The following is a 15,061-nucleotide window of genomic DNA, read 5'->3' as shown; positions in this document are numbered from 1 at the left end:
GAGCCCTCTGGTTTTATGATTGTCCTGTATAATGTTACTATTTCATGATACTTTTTCAACATTAACACAAAATAGATGAACACACATATTTGATGTTTTTTCAGGATCTTAAGAAAGGAAGAGGGGCTTGTTAGGATAATAGCTGAAGAAGGAAAAGTTCAGAAAAGTCTTAATTAACAAAGAGCGTGAAGAAATGTGTAGAGACAAAGAGGAGAAAAAGCAGTTTTATTTTGTTGTTGTTAAGTACAGAATTGCGAGTACTATAACACAAGCCCTAACAATTCACAGGAGAAATATGAGGGTAAGTAGACTGACAATCTGACTTTACCTTGAATGTTTGTTACCAAGACCTTAAGAAAGGGAGAAGCAGGAAAGGGGGCAGTTGATAAAAAAATTTCAAATAGATTTAAAAAGTTTGGATTCAGGAAAAATCCAAAAAGGGAATAGATCAACATTTGGTAATGTGTGAAAAAACAAGCAGGGATGTAATTAAACAGAGAGGCTCAAGATGTAGACAGGAAAGAGAAAAAAGAGCTTGAAAACGTTGGAGCCTCTGATACTTGGGTTTTAACCTTTCAGTACAAAGGTCATCTTTATTCACACGGTAGGATATTTCTGACAGGTGAGAAAATGGCTGAATAATGTCTCGAAAAAGCCCCTGTAGTCAAACTGCGGGCAGCTCTTGACACGAATCCCCAGTCATATAAGGAATTGCCTGATATTCCAGAATGACCATTGTTTTGAAGGCCTCTTCCTGAAGGGGAGAAATGCATGAAGGCTAAGGAAGGAATACACATACAATGTCCATGTTTTTGTAAAAGATAGAAAGATGACCCAGGCAAAAATAAAGCAGTCTGTTTGTCATGGACTTTATTAAGGTAAATAACATCATAGTCACGCACATACACACATACCCCAGATTTATGAAGAATCATAAATTAACAGTGAGATCAGTGTTAAGACCAGTAATGAATAAAACAATCTCATGTATAAACACTGATACTATAGGAAAAGAAGGTGAATTACCTAATGCATCTGAAGGTTACTTAGTTTGATTGATGGATGGTATTTTCATTAATTGTTTCAGAGGGAGCCTCACTATTACACATAGATTAACTGTTGGGTAGAGGGTTTGGACATAGGCATGTTTAGGATGTCTAAAAGTTTAACTCTCTGGTGAGACTAACAAGGTCCTGAAATTGTTAAAAACTCAATTGACAATGTTCAATAAAATGCAGGATAAGATGCAGTTGAGATAACACAGTCTCACCTCATTGAGGGGACAAGGGGCCGTGCAGGGATGAGAGGCTGCAGGCTCTGGGCTTCTCTAACTGTTCCTTGAAATGTCATCTGCAGTCCATCTCTGGCAAACAATGGAGTTTCCAAAAGGGATCAGCTATTCTTCATGCCTTTAGATACTGCATTTCCTTCTCAGGAGTAAAGAATATCCCAGCCCCATTCCTTTTACCTCATTGCTCTTATTTATACTTAAATATTCAACTCAAAGAGCACCTACTCCTGGAAGCTTTTCTAATATCCCCTACTCCCTACCTAAGTCTGAACTGCTTTTCTTTACCTGAGCTTCCAGAATATTCTGAATACGACTGCTAGGGGAACAATGTTATGTGATGGTAAGCAGCAAATACTAGAGTGAGTGCCTGGGCCAGCAGGGCAGTTTGGCCTCTTGAAGCTGTGTGGCCAAGGGGAATTGCATGACTTCTCTGGGCCATTTCCTCCTCTGTAAAGTGAGGGTAATGGTAACCACCTCATAGTGCTGTTACAATAGCTTACATGAGTTCACATATGTAAACAATTAGAACAGTGCCCTCTGGCTGGCACACGGGAACTTCTCTAAATGTGAGCTGTCATTGTCCTTTGCACCATTGTTATTTCATCATTATTGCTGTTATGACTATTTCTCTAAGATTGCTGATCTAAAAAGAAAATTTTTTTTCAGGACCTGCAGCCTGAGGATCTAGCACTCTTCACTACACAATATTGTTCACTAAATGTTTTGTTGAGTTAATCAATAATTGATTTTTAAAAAGTGAGTGGCTGTATATAGGCTCTGAGAGGTTAGATATTAACAAGGAAATGCATGGCTTTTGTTTGTTTGCTTAAGCAAATATAAAAAGTTGGGGTCAGGTGTGGTTGCACTTGTAGTCCCCAGCTACTCTGGAGGCTGAGGCAGGAGGATCGTTTGAGCCCAAGAGGTGGAGGCTGCAGTGAACTATGATGGCATCTGTGACTAGCTACTGTTCTCTAGCCTGGACAACATAACAAGACCTTGTCTCTGAAAAAGAAAAAATGGAAGGTAGGCATAATTTGGGAATTAGTGTTTTGCTGTAGTTATCATAACTTGCATTAAATTATTGGCTGTAATTTTCATCTTCACAGATTTATGTTGTTTAGCAATAAAAATCTGTTATTTTATTGGATTAAATTTAGGGATTTATGTTTTTATGGATAGTTCTAGCCTATTTCTATAGAGGATGGAACAAGAGGAAATGGGCTGAGAGAGCAATAGATAGAGAACATTACAGAACATTCGTTTATTCTGCAGAGCCATAGGTTTAATGAATGTTCAAAACTGTGGGCTACAGGATGCAAGAGGAAATGCCCACAGTGGTTGCCTTTCTAGGGGGCCTGGGGTGGGAGGAATATAGTTTTGACTATACATCCTTTAGTACTATTTGGGAAGTTTAACATATTAATTTAGTTTTTTTCCAGCTGAAATCTAGTTAGACAAATTTAGCACCAGAGTAGGCAGATGAGTATAGTAACGATCTGTGAAAGTGGCACTCAAGATAAACTGGGGTGGTTGGAGTGCCGTTGGGAGGACAGGTGTGCCGCCCATTCCCTGTGGCTGTCCTTCTGCCCACACCTGGGAGGATCGGAGCACCTCCAGGGCATCTCCTCCCAGGATCCTGCTCTTCCCCTCTTCCCACTTTCCTTCCACTTCCTGACCCTGAGACTTTGAGGTGGTTCTTAACTTCTGTGTGTCTCAATTTGCTCACTTATAAAATGGGGATGATACTCATTCCTATCCTATTGGGTTGCTGTGCGGACAAAAGGAGCTTCTTTGCAAGACCTTTGAATGGTACCTGGCACATAATGAGAGCTGTGTACGTATTTGTTCTCATTATTATTGCCTTTTTTTTCTCTAACTTGCCATTTTTTTTTCTCTTGCTTTCAAACATCCAAATGCAAAACGGGAATGGTCAGCTGGTGGGGTGAAGGTAAGATGTTCCTTAGAAAGTCACCTTGGGTTTTCTTGAGTGGGGGTGCAGGGAGCTCTTCCGCTGTCTTCCAGGACTTTTCCTGCTCAACACTGGGCTTGGATGATAGCATCAGACAGACAGGACCACGCCATTCTGTTTTCATTTTAAAGGAGATAGGAAGTTGTGTCAAGTTTCACCTTTTACTGGTAATCCATTTTAGGTATTTGATATTGCTCTTCATGGGGGTGGAGGTGGGGGACAGGGTGGGGATAGGGACGGATGCCTGGATAAGGCTGTATTCTCCAGCTGAGCTAGGAGTAGATGCCTAACCTCACCCCCTCACTCCTGCGTCAGCACTGGCATTTGGGCAGCAGTTTGTGTAGTAATTATCATAGAGATTACTTTAAAATAGGACTGGCATAGATTTCTATCTTATCTGGTAACGGTTAACTTATTAATGATCGTTTTGGCCTGTTGGCAGCCGTTCTGTCTTTAAACTGAAGATAGATACGATCTCTCAAGCTGCACAGGATAAGCAATTGTGTGGGAGACCAGGAAGAGCTCTTTGATACTGCAGGAAGAGTTTTCAAGAAGTTGGCCTCTGTCAGTTCTATGAAAACTGGTTGGGGAGGATCCTGGAAGGTCTGTTTATGGATAGTGCACTTGCAAAGCAAAATCTTGGCCACTTGCAGATTTTTATTTGGGTACATTTTCTTTCAGCGTGCTTCCCTGAAGATTCTAAGGACTTTCAGTCTGAAAGGGCAGGAGCAGTTAAGAAATTACTGTCAGTATCTATGTTGAGGCTACCCTATCTGCTGAGGTCACAGATGCACCCCCACATGTTCTTGCTACCAGAAAACACATTCTCTAGAACAGATCACTCAAGAGGTTAGACAGTCTGTTGTGAACGCGGTCTTTAAATACATTGCAGTGTGGGCTCTGTCATAGCTTTCTTCCCCGACCTGATGGAGAGATCGGATATATAATTATGATTTGTCCCAATTTGAGAAGACCACTTTTCTTGAGGATAGACTAACTCATAGCTTAGTGCATATTTACATTTATGTCTGGAATAAATTCTAGCTGATTCCTCCTTCCTTGTAATAGTGGTGACTGGGCATTGACCTTTATATTACTGTGGAAAAATTCACATAATGTGACATTTACCATTTTTAAGTGCACAGGTTTAATGGCGTTAAGTACTTTCACACCGTTGGGCAACCATTCACCACCACTTGTCTCCTGAAAGTTTTCATCATCCCCAAGTGAAACTCTGCAGCCTCTGGTAACTCCCCATTCTTCCCTCTGCCAGATCCTTGCAATCACTGCAGACCGTTCATTTTTAGCACTTGCTTTTCACTGAGTGCCTGCTATGTGCTACAGGCACCAACCTGGCAATAGAAAGATGAGTGAAATGTGACCTCTGCTTTCTAGAATCTCATAGAAGGAGTGTCAAAGAATTTGGGGTCCATGTTTTAAATCCTCTTCAATTCACAATGGGAGAGTCATGCTCCGGAATTAAGAGGAGTATGGGCATAGCCAAGCTTTGGCCATGAGGAGAGGCTTCCTAGGAGGGATATCCACACTGAATCTTAACTTCTCATAGTCTTGGTTTCTTTTTTCCTTTTCTTTCCTTCTTTCCATTCCTTCCTTCCCTTCTTTCCTTCTTTCCTTCCTTCTTTTTCTTTCTCTTTATTTTTTCTTTCTTTTTTTCTTTTTTTTTTTTTTTTTTTTTTTGATGGAGTTTTGCTCTGTGGACCACAATGGAGTGTAATAGTGCTATCTTGGCTCACTGCAACCTCTGCCTCCCAGGTTCAAGCAATTCTCCTGACTCAGCCTCCTGAGTAGCTAGGATTACGGGCTCCCGCTGTCACACCCAGCAAATTTTTTTGTGTTTTTAGTAGAGACGCAATTTCACCATGTTTGCCAGTATGGTCTCGAACTCCTAGCCTCAAGAGATCTACCCGCCTCAGCCTCCGAAAGTGCTGGGATTACAGGCGTGAGCCACTGTGCCTGGTGGTTTCTTATATAAAATTGAGATAACATTGACCTTAGAGGGTATCCATGAGCTTTAAGTGGCATGGTGTAATTGAAGCACCTAACACAGTGCCTGGACTTGCAAAGCAATCCTAAATGTCAGAGCTTCCTTATTATTTAAGAAAGTGCGGACATTAGCCAAAGGGATAGCTGAAGGAAGAGGAATGCCATTGCAGGTGATGGCATGAGCAGAGGTTCCAAAGCAACAGACTGTGGTTGTGCTCCCGAGACTGCAAGGAAGGAGCCATCACAAAAGCTGAAAAGAATATCTGTTGGTACAGTCACTAATAATACTGAAAGTGAAAGAAATTGTTCAGTGTGTCATTAATATAATAGTACATATTAAAATTTTAAGTAACATTGGATGTTATTTCCATTATTTGATTTTACTGTGTCACAGCTCCACTTATAAACTTAAACTGGCCGTAAGAGAACTCTCAACTTTCCCTTTAAACTGTTCTTTCCCCAGTATTTCTGTTCCAACTACTTAGGGCTACATCCTTGAGCTCATCTTGAATCTTACCCTTCTCCTTCACTCCCATGTTGGGGCCATCTCTTCCTCTCCATTTCTGATGTTCCTGCTCTCGCTAAACCACAAGTGCAGCTCGTGTGGATTGCTGTAGAGGCTATCTAGTTTCCTTGATTTTTCCTCTTACTCTCCTACCATCCCTTTTTCACCCAGATGATAAGGAAAGAAAACATTAAGCTTTAAGTCAGATGATGTCACTGATTCATGCACAGATCTCCAGTTTCTTCCCATTGCACTGAGGAAGAAAATCCAATTTCTCTTTATTTATTCAAGACCATATCTTTTCTAGACCTTTTCCATCTCTCCAATCTCATTTTGTATTTTTATCTGGTTTATTTTTAATATCCTTCACATTGGCCAAAATTATTCCCACCTCAGGGTTGCAGCCCAACCTGCTTGCTCAGTCTGGAACAATCTTCCTTGAAGCTGGCTTGTTTTCATTCAATTCTCAGCCTCAATGTCACCTCCTCAGAGAGGCCTTCCTTGATTGCCCAATCTAAAACATCTTCACCATTCAATTTCAATCCTTACAGCTTGCTTTGTAGTCTTCATAGATCTGTGGCTTGGAACTTTTCCCATTTATTGGTTGACCTTGTTCGCCTCTCCCCACTAGAATTTTAGCTCCTGGAGAGCAGGGAGATACAGATCTCATCTTTTTGTTCCATAATTTGTACCCCATTGATTACAACAGTGCCTGGAACATGGCGTGTGCTCAGTTAAGTGTTGGCCAAATACTTAAGCACATGAGTCTTATTAAAATCAGTAAATGGTTGACAAATGCACAGTCGATGCGAAACACAGGCACCTGCAATGGGCACTGGGATGAGAAACTTGCAATGGGCACTGCTACGAGAAACTTGTACATCTTGTCCTAGAAGTTTTCAAACTCATTGAAGTAACAAACACATAAACGATTTCAACATGCCATTAGTTGAGACTAATGAAATATTAGAATTTTATGTGAGTTATTATTTTCTATAATGCCTTAACCTAATCCCCTTTCTCCCATCTAGTTCATCTCTTCCTTGTTCTTTTCACACCTATGGCCTCTCTTGCTCACCTGTCATACCTAACTGGAATGTGTCATACCTAACTGGGCTCCAAAGTGGAGAATTGCTTGTATTTCTTTGTACTCCCAATAATTTTTTCTCTGCATATGGCAAATGCATCTTAGTCTGTTGACAATTTTATCGACCAACTGACAATATGAATGTGATACTTCATATCAAATGTTAGATGTATTTTTACCCTGAAATTCTGATGTATGATGTTTCTGACACAATGAATTTGCATGTAGATGGAAGAGCTTTATAGAAAAAATGAGGAGAGATTCCGATTCTCGTTGAAAACAGACACAGGTAATACCTACTTTTCCAAAAGTTAACAGAGGAAATCGTTGTGGCCATAGTGTAAACATTGTAAATAAGCAGTCTGTTATCAGTCATGTTTTATTACCATTGGAACATGTTGAGTGCTTTGATAATGACCTCGGGAGCCAGTAGCCTCAGTAACCTAGATGTTACCAAGGAACTCTAGAACAGCTCAAAGCCTACAACATTGACCTTCAACCTGCCTGGAAGCAGATGGAACACTTTGTGAACAACTGGCCATGTGTAAATGTTAACCTGTTTACTTAGTGACGTTAGAAGCAGCAAACGAGCAGCGTATGCTTATGTTTTTCCATTTCGTAGAGCTTCAGTGGTTTTTGTTAAGAAAAGTTCTTCAAATATTAAACAAAAGGCTGAGAAATATTAGATTCATTAGCAATGTACAACTTACTACCATTGATTTAGCGGCAACTGTGCAATGTGCTTAAGAGAAGTAACATTAACAAACATTACTTATTTCTGTGGTTGTCAACATTTAATTAAACAGGGCCCCTACGTCTTAAGATGTCACTGTTTTGTATATGTGCAATAAAAGGTTCAAATTAAAATACTGTACAATTAGTTTGCATAGAAAAATGACTTTTGCAGACCTCTACAATAGACAGTTTAGAGAAATAAGCATTTTGTGTTTAAATTGTGCTCCTTAGTATTTTAAACAGATGGCAATGGCTTTCCTCTTGATTATAACTTTGAGGCATGCTTTACTAAATGGAATCAGCGGGGTTCATTAAGGTCCCATTTGATGTATCAGTATTATAAAAATACCATGTTAATTATCCTCAAACGTTGCAAGTTACCTCCATTTTCCTGCAATCAGAAGATGAGAGAAACCCTGTGAAGCAAATTAGTCCTAATTGAAAGAGGACTGATTAATATTTAAATAAGGCATTGTGTGAGGGATTCTGCCATGAGAAAAATAGGCTGAACATCTGAATTAATTGCATAGCAGGTTAAATTAAATTTCATATAATGGGTTGGAAGATGAGTTGGCACAGTGCTTTAGCAGTGAGCACAATGGCTGAAATACCAGTCTTTTCTTTCACTCTTGGCTGGATTCCATCAAGGTCCTTGTAGCCATTACCTCTTTGTTGTCTCTTTCAATGCAAACAAAGGTACTAACAGAAAATTGCTACCACATTTTAAAAAATGTTAATCCTTTTTGGGAGACAGCACCTGTCTACATTTTCTCCATTTCTCTTCCACCTTGTCTGTAAAATTGGGAAACATTAGTATCTTTTTCCTTGCCAGGTTTAATGAGGATTGATGTCATAAAATGCTAATGGCTGGAATATAGTTAGAATTGTGCTATTAGTGGGTTATCACTGTCTGACATTTTCACTGCACAGGAGCATGCATGTGGAGTCTGTTTAAAGTGATTGGGTTACTTAAGGGTCCCTGTTAGGGATATTTAATCCAACATAAATTACTTATGCACTTTGTTAGTGTTCAAAAGAAGAGTGTCACGTTGTACATGCTGGCAGTTTTCCAGTCAAGAGCTGTTAATTACTGTACAGCGACTGAATACATTTTGCAGCAGTGGAAGTCATGGGGATAGGGGGATGGGGACTATATCTATATTCCATCTAACTAAAAATGAATAAATGAGAGCATATAGGAAAAGAAATAGACTGAAGTCTATTTTTGCCCTTAGGAATTATAGTGCCATTTGTTTTCATTTTGAAAATAAAAACAAATGACAGTACGATTTCCTCCGAGGGAAGGTACTTTAGTTGTAAAGCATTTCTGTCCCAAAACCAGCAATTATCTATTTGTATGCTGATGAAAACCAAATACATTTTCTAAAGCCTCAATTCAGAATTTTACAACTTTGTGAACCTCAAGGTTTGCTAAGATATTGACTAATCAAGCCAAAAACGATAACAATGATAAAAACAATTTTAAAAATATTTTACGACTACCGTAATGTTTCTAAAATTACATTTTTACAAACTTTGGTAGATCAGCAACTGTCTTTTTAATGTAACTTTGACGGATCTGGTTAATTTCATATTAAAACTATGAAATCTGCTATTATTGAAAACCTAAGTGGGAAAAAGAAAAGTTCTTTTAAAAGCCTGTGTTTCACCTTTGAGTAACATCGCAGCCAAGTTAAAGAGCTGAGCTAATCTATATTCCCGAGTGTGTACCCCTGGTGTTATTTAGAAAGGTGTTCTAAGCAGTATCTGTCTATCTATCTATCTATCTATCTATCTATCTATCTATCTATCTAAACTTCCGTCTAGATATACATTTATATCTGTCTATACATTAGATCTTCCCAATACTATCTATTTTCCAAAATAGTCTGAAGCATACATTATGAATTTTTTTTGGCCAACGATTCATTTTTGGCAACTAAGATATTACAAAATATATGGTTTCTAAGACTTTGTAAAATAACCCCTTTTCTGAATTATGGTTCTGAATAAAGAATGTTGCATTTTTGTAGCTCATATTGTAGCCATCGTTTAAGTTAAGACTTGGAAATATGTGCCTAGCATATTTATAAACTTCCTTTCAAAGGAAAAAAAAGTTTGTTCTTATTGAGGAATGATAAGTTAGGCACAACTGGGTCAAACGCATGCCGCTATTTTAATAACAGAATTAAAATGTTTTGATTAGCAATATTAAAAAGAATTTCTTATTACTGGGAGCTCACTGCTATTTCGTGGTAACAGATACAAATCCACACAGTTAGTTCTAATGCTTAGCATAACATCTATTAATGAATTCATGCTTCGAAAGATTTCAAAGATGTTTCCGCTTTGAACACAGAGTTGTAAGACTTGATGTTAGGGAGTTGATTCCTAATAACTCACATGGGATACCACTGAAATACGAAGCCCAGCTAAATTTAATCAGCTAACACCCATGTGAATGAAGAGCAGCAGGTCACAGTTTTGCAAGAAAGGACCTATTACCATGTTCAAATATATAGAAGTCTATATTCATCTCTTGATGAGGATCCTATGTATACCAGCAACTCCTCTAAGGCTAATGGGAGTTCACCGGAAATATCATTTGTGCACTTCTGGGCAATGGACCAATCTCATGAGCGGATTGTGAGTGATGAGACTATTTCAATGAAGTCTATAAAAAATCAGATTGAGCAAAGGTAATAATGCCTTCATAATTGGCTTAATGATGAGAGGAAACATGAAAAGATATAAATCTGTGCAACAAATCAAGAATGTTTTAGAAAGGTGCTCAGACTCAAACCAGTTAGTGCTGTCAAACTGAAAGGCTGGTTTTAAAAAGAAAACACTGTCATGTTTTAAATCATCTTTAAGTCATTGAAAAATTCTTAAAAGACCTTGTTCATGTGACATAAGGACGCCTTTCATGTGGCTAACACAGAAACAAAGACAATAAATTGCACAAATGTCTGCAAATCTTGAAGATCACATGTTTAAAAATCTGAAGTGTAATTGAAGGATAATTTCATGGTCTGTAATTCTAGCATCTCTACGTAGACAGATATTTCTACCTGTTGGAGACGTTATGTGCTTTTATAAAATCCAGAACCTTCTCTGTAGTCAAGTGTTTTACTAACCAGTAGTAAACACTTGATTTCAGGACCTAGAACTGAATAATCTGGATGTAACTTTAGTATTAAAGGAGAAACCAGAAATGTTGCTTTTGTAGATTACACCCACTCTGTTTCTTTAGCAGGTGGTAGCTTTCATGGTGAAACCACAAATAAAGGGATGCAAAGGTGCAAAGCCTTCAGCGGTCACCTCACCTTTTCTCCACTCCCTCTCCCTCAATGCTTCCCCCACTCCTTCTGGACTAATCACAGGGTCCCTGGTTTGGTGTTTTTTTACTTTCTTTCTTTCTTTTTAAAGAATTCTATTACTGCATTAAATTGTCTCAGGTTCTTATGGAAAATTGAGGTCCTATGTGCCTGGCTTAGAATGTTAAATATTTGGTGCTCCTAGGGCAGAAGAGGCAGAAAATTATCATTAGCTAAATATTGAGACTTAAGTAGGTGGAGCATATTTCTTTCTGACTACTTGAAACTTTAAGAAGTTAAATGATAAAATCACTTTATCCATTCAGTACATGGTACCTTAATGTCACTCAAATGGCAAGTGCTGTTAATCACATTTCTCAGTGTCCAAGGGTTACAGGCTTATGGGACTGACGATAATAGTGGATTCTAGATCTTGTAAGCTTTCTTATCCAAATCCAGATTGTTAAAGGAAAATACCTTATTTATCAGATTGAAAGAAGTCCTTGCAGAGTCTATAGCACAACACTGTGAAGTTCCTGCATCTGTAGTCCAGAAAAATATCAGTCTACTCCTGCGCCCACCTCCTTTTTTAGTTCTTTTAAAATATGAGATGTTTGTCCTCATGGCCCACCAAGTTTCATTCTTCTATTGCTTTTCTTACACATTCGTCTCAAGTGTTTCTATCGATCCATGACTTTGCTAGTCAGTAAAACCTGTCCCCTAAGATGCCAGCAGCACTCTGAAGTAAGTCATCACAGTGACATGGAACTATGGACCATCCTAGAAACAGGACAGATCAACAATGTACATGGATATTGTGCAGTTTCAGTATTGACTCCACTGGGGCTCATTTAGTGTGTTCAATGAAAGAAAAAATAAAATTAAGTGAAACAAATCTCGAACCAATCAATGGCTTTGAATGAGTGCAGATAGAGTGTATAATCTTTTGTCTTATTTTGCCACTCTTGAAACTTGCACCTTGATAAGGCTGTAGTTCTGTGTGTCTACACTCATGTGGTGCATGGCTCACAACCAGTTCAATTCTATTCAGTCAACCTTTTTGGGTACCGACTCGAAGTCTGGAACTCCATTAGTTCTGGAGGTAGAATCAAAGTGAGGCAAAGTCCCAGTTCTTGATGAGTCCTCCTCATGGGGAAGGCAGTCCTATGAACACTGGAGGCTGCTTCAGTGTGAGAAGTGCAGTGACAAAGATGAGGATGAAGTGGGAGGGGAATGCAGATAAGCAAACCATCCACCTGGAGAAATGGGAGCTGGAGAGCCACTGAGACAGTGACCTCTGAGTTAGGCCTTAAAGGCGGAAGCCACCAGGCGGATTGAGAGACTAAGTGGAGAAGGCAGAGAGGTGGGAAGATCACTGGATATTTGCCAGCAGGGTGATCAGTAGATATGTTTAAAATGTGACATTTATCAGGTTAGAATGGCTATAGAGAAGGCTAAAAGGGTAGGTTGGAATCCCTTTGTGCTTGAAGGTCCTATGTGCCTGGCTTAAGTGTAAACTTTGCTGCTTCCTTATGTGTAGTGCTACCTTCCCGAGTGGATGATGGCGAGCCTCTGGGGGAGCATGGACTGGCCTCAGTCTCATACTGGTTGTAAGTAGGTACTTAATGAGTGTCCAGAGAATTAAATAAGCATCTGGTGAATTTACTGATTAAATAAACTTACCATTTTTTTCTTCTTTTCTTTTTGCATAAAACATTCCCACACAGACATATTATAATGAAGTCTCACTCGAGAAATGGCATAGAATCAGGGGATTTCATCCTAAGAGGGACCATTAGGATTCTCAGACCCACATTTTCAACCTTGCAGATACTCACTGAGTGACTCGCCCAAGGCTGCAGTAGTAGGGGCTGTCAGGTCTGAGGCCTGGGTCTTCCGAGTCCAAGTCAAGTGTATTTTGCACTCTACCATGGACCTACTAAGATTTTCTGAAATACCACCTTGTGGTGGAAATATAAGGATAGAACTTTCTTAAGCCATAAAAGATTTCTGTGGCTACTATATATCATTTTCTGCTAATAGTTGATATTCAAAAACCCTTTACTGTGATATTTAATAGTCCAATTAATTAAAAACTTTGCCAAATTTGACTGGCTTTGGAATTGACATTTACTTTAATAATTTTACTTTTAAAAGAAAATGGATCTTGGATGTGTTGTCACTCCAAATTGTGTGGGATAATCACACGGCCACTTTTCTAGAGCTTGGACACTTTTCTTTTTCTTTTTGGGGTGTAAAGACAGGCATACAGAAGTTAGTCTTTTAAAAGTAGCAGCCAGAAGAGATACAATTCAGATTATCTGAAACTCACATCCTATACACAGTGTATCTGGGTTAGTGATAAGGTTTCCTAGACCACTGCATTTAGCAGCAGCAAATTATAAAAAGGACTGCTAGCTACCATGTCAGGTCACTAGCTGACCACAAAAACGTGACAGCCTGACAGGTATGTAGGACCTTGGCAAACTTTTTTTAGAATACCTACTCCTAAGGATTTAAGAAGCATAAAGGTCTGGGGCAATTTTCTATAACACTTAGCACGTACTTAGTAGCTACTGAGAATATCTTCTTTTATGGCAAATTATAGTAATTAATGTTCTAACCCAAAATTCTGATTTATCGAGAAAAAGGAAGCTATAAGCTTTTTAATAAAGCATTGATTACATGGGGTTTCACCATGTTGGTTAGGCTGGTCAGATCACACCTGACTTCGTGATCCGCCCACCTCGGCCTCCCAAAGTGCTGGGATTACAGGCTTGAGTCACCACGCTCAGCCTCACCTCAGAAACACTTTTATCTAAAATTGTTCAAGTGCTGTGAAACATTTGTTATTTCTAAGGTATGAGTGAAAAGATCTATCAGACAGTCTGTCTCTTAATATTAACAAGCACGTACTGAAAGTTTTCATATGTCAGGCATCATGTTAACTACTGGGAGATTACACAGATTCAGAGGTCTGAGGCTTACCATCAAGAAGTTTATAATCCAGTGCAAGAGCGAGAAAGGCAGATCCAGAGAAAGCTTTCCCAAGATGTTCTATTAATATATAGCTGTTTATTTTTTTCTCATTGTATTGCCTTTTCTTTGCATTACCTTTATTGATCTTAAGTATGCTCTTGATTATACTGAGAACTATAAACTTTTTTCTCCCATATCCTTGACTTGGAATTCTCTTCTCTGATTTTTTTTTTAACTTAAGTGAGAACTTTGGGGAGTTCATGCACGGTTTCATTTATTTCTTTTTTTCAAGCTCGAGTTTTGTGACCAACAGATGACTATAATCATTTTAGGATATGACATTTTGTTAGAAGCACAGGAACCCATTTATTTAGCACAACGCCCTGTGTTGGAGTCAGTGTTACCGTTCCCATTTTGTAGGTGAGAAATTCAAGATTCTGAGAAGTAAGACGCATTTACTTGATTTTCACAGAGCAAATAAGTTGGGTTGACATTTGGCAATAGTCTCTATTCCAAAAAGATAAATCCTAGTGACCTTCCCTGGCATTTTAACAGTCAAAACTTTTTGACTATGGAAAAATAATGGGGTCCTTTATTTGTAATGTGGTGGAGAGAGCCATAGACTGAGGCTCCTATCATGAGTTGTGTCTCCAAGTGGTGGTGGGATTTAGAGCAGATCACTTAACTTCTTGGAGTAGGCTTCTCCAACTGTAAAATTCAGAGACCTAGCAGACAAAATATGTATTGTAAAATCTGTTATGTGATTATCAAATATTGAAAATTGGAGTTGTAGAGTACCTTTATAATGTTTCTATTTATTAAACATTAATAATGTTTTCTCTTCGGGTATTTGCGCAACTCACGAGAGTATGAAAGGTCCACGCCAAACTGTTGTAAAGATTAGGGATTATCATAGTAAGAGGCCCAGGTTGGACAATAACTGTGTACTAAATTGGATCCACAAATTATTCTCAGAATGATATAAAGTGCACTGAACACACATAAGCTAAGTTGTAGGCTCCAAAGTCTTCCTAAAATCTTTCAGTTTCTCAGCAGGATGGGTTCTCAAAGCAGGTTCGCGGCACATCATTGATATGAACTTCAAAAATTACGTAGTGGAAGTCATACACCACGGAGATTTTCATAATTTAAACATAACTTCAATGAAAGGAGT

The 15,061-nt window shown here is 38.7% G+C and overlaps 1 protein-coding gene across 3 annotated transcripts in view; it reads left to right on the top strand.

Annotated features, from left to right (window-relative positions):
- The window catches only part of TOX (thymocyte selection associated high mobility group box), a 309,742-nt gene that overhangs the window by 80,733 nt on the left and 213,948 nt on the right, over positions 1-15,061 (top strand). The gene's annotated exons all lie outside the window — the stretch shown is intronic.

This window comes from Callithrix jacchus, chromosome 16 (assembly GCF_049354715.1).
Source record: "Callithrix jacchus isolate 240 chromosome 16, calJac240_pri, whole genome shotgun sequence".
Lineage (NCBI taxonomy): Eukaryota > Metazoa > Chordata > Mammalia > Primates > Cebidae > Callithrix > Callithrix jacchus.
This window is presented reverse-complemented; position numbering and strand designations above follow the sequence as displayed.